The sequence below is a fragment of the Diadema antillarum genome, unplaced genomic scaffold (genome assembly GCF_040938485.1).
Source record: "Diadema antillarum isolate AM-2024a unplaced genomic scaffold, OU_Dant_1.0 seq00001863_RagTag, whole genome shotgun sequence".
Lineage (NCBI taxonomy): Eukaryota > Metazoa > Echinodermata > Echinoidea > Diadematoida > Diadematidae > Diadema > Diadema antillarum.
Genome location: NW_027272533.1, coordinates 14,871 through 20,000, shown reverse-complemented (window position 1 = coordinate 20,000; position 5,130 = coordinate 14,871). Strand labels below are relative to the sequence as shown.

At 38.1% G+C, this 5,130-nt stretch overlaps 1 protein-coding gene across 1 annotated transcript in view; it reads right to left on the bottom strand.

Annotated features, from left to right (window-relative positions):
• Positions 1-1,747, bottom strand: part of LOC139712826 (protein phosphatase EYA1-like) — a 134,254-nt gene extending 132,507 nt beyond the window's left edge. The window contains exon 1 of the mRNA XM_071624616.1: positions 1,626-1,747. The gene's annotated coding sequence lies outside the window, so the exon portion shown is untranslated. The remainder of the gene's footprint in view (positions 1-1,625) is intronic.
• Between the last annotated feature and the right edge of the window lie 3,383 nt (positions 1,748-5,130).

The following is a 5,130-nucleotide window of genomic DNA, read 5'->3' as shown; positions in this document are numbered from 1 at the left end:
GAGAGTAGTTTCATCATGGCGGTAGATCTGTCTGTCCCACGAAGTGTGTGGGACGGCACTCCAGCAAGGCTATGCTGATAAAGCATGCAGGTTGAGGTGTCGAGGCGACTGTAATCAACACACCATAATTACGACGGTTTAGGCGTAATGAAGAAGGCTTTGGAACTGCCTACTCCGAAGCTGTCGGACCGACGCGATGACTAGATCTATCACGGGCAATATCCCCCCAAGATCCGCTAGTCACACCGTCTTCCCAATTTAATGGATGTTTAGAAGCACAAAAAAACAGGGAAAGGACGTACGGAAAGTTAAAGGGATCCTGGCAGCCAACTAGCGTCTCTGGTTTGGAGCTGTCGTTTTTAGAACAGCTATGACGCTCTTTATGCCAGGAACACATGATAAAAGCCACGTTCAACTAGCAGCGAGCTGGTACACTTCGGTGACAAGTCGTCAAAACTGTTATTCTATCGACTAAGCTCATGTTATCCTGCCTCGAGTGGATATTACGAGAAAAGTACAAAGATATTCAAATTAGAATAAAAGTGCTCTGATGCGGGTGTCGATTTCAACGAGGCAGAACAGGAGGGGGGAAAAAATTTTGGCGTCACGGTTTTTATCCGTCTTTTGACTGTTCCAAGCTTTGTAATTAGCGCTAATATTTCACTCAGGAAATGCATTCTTACTGATTGAGACCGTAATCCCATAATGCCGAGTGTCAATCTGGATGGATTACCTCGGATTGGCACATGGAAAGACAGCGGCCAATCATGAGTTCACAAACCTGAGCGTACACTGACAAAAATCTCAATCACAGCTCATGCGTTACCGCTGAGAAATGCCTCTGAAGTAAATGATTTCAACCAAAGAGTTTGCAACAGACAGACAGACAGTCGTGACTGCAAATAATTTCCTGGACAGGAGAAGAGCGTTTCAACTGCGAACACAACTTGATACCCAACCGTACCACTTTTTGCAAGTTAAAAATGTTCAGGTTATATCCATGTTGACATATAATATGAGAAATGTGGATTTTTTTTCCCCCCCTATAGAAACAGAAAAATAGAAATTGATACTTTCTCTATTTTCTCAGCTTTTAAGTCAGAGTTCTTGCAGGCTAAGATGCAAAATGATTGGTAGAAGATTGGAAGAGTACTATATTTCTCAGCCATAACCTCGCAAATCTGGACAATTCACAAAAAAGGAGGACAGCGACAGAAAATTTCGAGTCATAGTTTCAAAGTAAGGATGCACCTGTAGAACTAGCATAGTAAAGAGAGTATTGGTTGTGTTCTCACTAAGTTCACTTTTTCATCAAATGGATAGATGAGTTGAAGAAAGACAAGTTTTAGGCCATGTCACATATGAGAAGAGAAATTGAGAGAGGCAGAGGGGAAAAGGAAATTTTCCAGTTATGTTCTCGTAAGCTAAGATTCTTGACGAGAATAAGATAACAGTGACGGATGCGATTTCCAAAGATTTTCAGTCGCCAGTGTGGAAATATTATGGTAAAATAGAACACATGGATGGTGGATGGATTGGTGGGTGGATGGATGGAAAGAATGAAAGGAGGGTGATGGATTGAACGAGAGAAAGAAAGAAAAAAAAAAGAGAGGAAAGGAACTCACTGTCCGTGCCGTTGGAAGTCACAGAGCAGTTATTGCTGTCGGGTGAGTTGGCATGCTGGGGAGAGCTACCGTTGGTGTTGGAGACCTGGCTGTGCGGACTGGACAGCTGCTGGATTTCAAGAGACCTGCATGAGGAGGAGAGATGAAGAGATAGATAGATCAATATATATAATCAGAGAGAGAAAGATAAACATATATATATATATATATATATATATATATATATATATATATATATATATATATATATCCCTAGTTGGCACCTTAGGGAGACAACTGGTCATTAAGGAGACAATTTTCGTGTCTCCATTGCGTAAATTGCCATTGAACATGTATTTTAAAATTTGCATATAAAACAAATGGAAATGTCTTCCAAATGACCCATCTAGGAGTATATATATATATATATATATATATATATATAGATATAAACAGATAGATAGGCAAAGAGAGAAAGATACAGAGAGAGATAAAGAGAAATATAGATAAACAGATGAATAGATACATACACAGAGAGAGAAAAATGACAGATAGATATATAGGCAAGAGAGATGAACAGATAGATAGGCAAACAGAGAAAGATACAGAGAGAGATAAAGAGAAATATAGATAAACAGATGAATAGATGCATACACACAGAGAGAGAAAAATGACAGATAGATATATAGGCAAGAGAGATGAACAGATAGATAGGCAAACAGAGAAAGATACAGAGAGAGATAAAGAGAAATATAGATAAACAGATGAATAGATGCATACACACAGAGAGAGAAAAATGACAGATAGATATATAGGCAAGAGAGATGAACAGATAGATAGGCAAACAGAGAAAGATACAGAGAGAGATAAAGAGAAATATAGATAAACAGATGAATAGATGCATACACACAGAGAGAGAAAAATGACAGATAGATATATAGGCAAGAGAGATGAACAGATAGATAGGCAAACAGAGAAAGATACACAAAGAGAGATAGAGAGAAATATAGATAGATATACATAAATACATACATAGATGGACAGAAAGGGGCAGATAGAAGAAGAAGAAAAAGAAGAAGAAGAAGAAGAAGAAGAAGAAGAAGAAGAAGAAGAAGAAGAAGAAAGAAAGAAAGAAAGAAAGAAGAGGTCAGGATCAAGTTAGGCAGTTTTACATGAGTTTTTGCAATAAATATATTCATCACAAAAATAAATGCCTCTGGGTCTCCGGCACCCTTCTGTGCAAGGCAGTACAACAATGGGAATGAATATTCAATGACCATATCCTTGAACAAAATACATGAACAAATAAATATAAAGAAACATATAGAAATGTGAATGAATAAATGGATACACACCATATACTATTAGTCTTTCCATGCCACGGGCATTGGACAGTGTGTAAATCTGCACTGAAAGCACATAAAGAGTTTAATAGCAGGAAGGGAGACTATCTTATACGGACAGTAAAGAAGATACATTCATATGATGAGCCCTACTAAATGACAGATTACAGAAGTTGCTGTTACAAGACACCCTTTTCCTTTGTGAAGAGGTGAGCAATACATTATTCCTGGCAGATCGTAATTTGAATTTATGTTGAACTGATCAGCTTTATGACCGTAGACTAAATATTCACTTTCTTATGATTGCTTTTTTTTTCTTTTTACTTGAAAGATCAACTGCTACCATCGCAATAATCATGTAGACCGTGTGTCCTATAACCATCTGGCTTTTATGATAACCCTATTCACAAATTCACTGTCATGAGGTACAGAAATAAGAACTCTTCATATGCAAGATCACGGTCAGAAGTTCGTTTCTGCACTGGAATCGCATTGGGCATCCTGTCAGAATCATCTCTCTTTTGGGAGAAATATCCGAATGGCTCGATTTTTACTCTTATTACTCTTACGATCCATCTAATCTTGAGGTTACGGCCATCAAAACAGGGCAGCAGGCCCTGTCAGCACTGATTTATACTCGGAGCAAAAGGCATGGGTGGGTATAGGTAGATACGAAAGTGGGTGGGTACTTCTTTAAAGGGTGTGTACAGTTCTGGTCGAGGTGAAGATTTAACTTTTAACGTTTTATGAGATATTCAGAAACCACTCTATGAGATGTCAAAGAGCATGCAGTTCTAAGGAGTATCAAAAGTTTATTCGATGAAAATCGGTTTTGAAATGGCTGAGATATCCAAAAACAAGGTGAAACAAAGAGATAATAATAAAGTTGGGGCATGTCGCCTTTTATTATTAGCTCTTTTTTTGGATATCTCAGCCATTTGAAAACCAATTTTTATCAAATAAACGTTGAATCCTTCTTAAAATTACATGCTCTTTCATATTTCATAAAAGGCTTTTCATTATCTCACTTAGGAATATTAAAAACGTGAATCCCTACCTCAACCAGTACTGTACAGTCCCTTTAAAGGATAAGTTTACCCCAATGTATGTGTGGATTATTAGCAGTGAATGCTGCAATTTTAGTAGCACACATCAGTGATCTTTTTTTTTCAGGAAAATCGTACAATCCATTCAAAATCTATGAATTTTCAAAGTGTTAGTGCCGCCACTGCTAGAGATGACACTATAGTTTGTGATGCCACATACAAAGAACAATAAAGAACAACAAAGAAAGAAATATGTTTAAAAATCCACCATATTTTCATCGTTTTAAAAATGATAAGTACACATTCCCTCTACTTGTTATTGACACATGTTCAGGGTAATATTTTACCCCCTGCTTTCTGACAGAGGCAAGTCAAGTGTTCTTTTATTTTGATAGAAATATGAAAATAAGTTGAATTCTGCTTATATTTTCTTTATATCACTGTCCCGCAGTGATGTCACAAACTGTTATAGTCTTCTCATCCAGTGATGACTGCACTGAAACTACAAATTCATAACTTTTTCATGGATTAGCTTCTTCAAACTTTCCCTGATGTGTTCTTCTAGTATTGCTGTATACACTCAATCCACATTTATATTTGGGTGAACTTGCCCTTTAACCCTACATCCCTGTCTGAACATTGTCGTCGTCGCAGGACCCCGACCAAAATGGAAGTTGTCCTGCTGATAGTCCATTACGGACGACTGCTACTCCTCGCATCCCATCGCACGGCCCACTCTGACCTACATCTTACAAATTACCATCACAGTGTGCCCCAGATATGCCCATGTTTTCTTACACACCAAAAACTAGATTTTCGTTCCATTTTTCCCCCCTGGCACTGGGGGTACGTACACACATGCATACAGACATACCAAAAAAACCAAGAACAGAAATGCAAATTTCTCTCCCAACATGGGTTCCATTAGCATTTCCCAAACTATTCTAGTCTTGGAATGATTTTAATGATGCCTCCCGCTTGAATGGGAAACGCTAATTGTCTGTCTGAACATGGCTAACCATTTATTGATGTGGCCTGTAACGCTGTTACAATTGGTTACCATTAAAGGGAAATATTACCCCCAAAGTTAGTTTGTATGACTAGAAGCAGAGATATGAGAGGAACAGAACTGCGAAA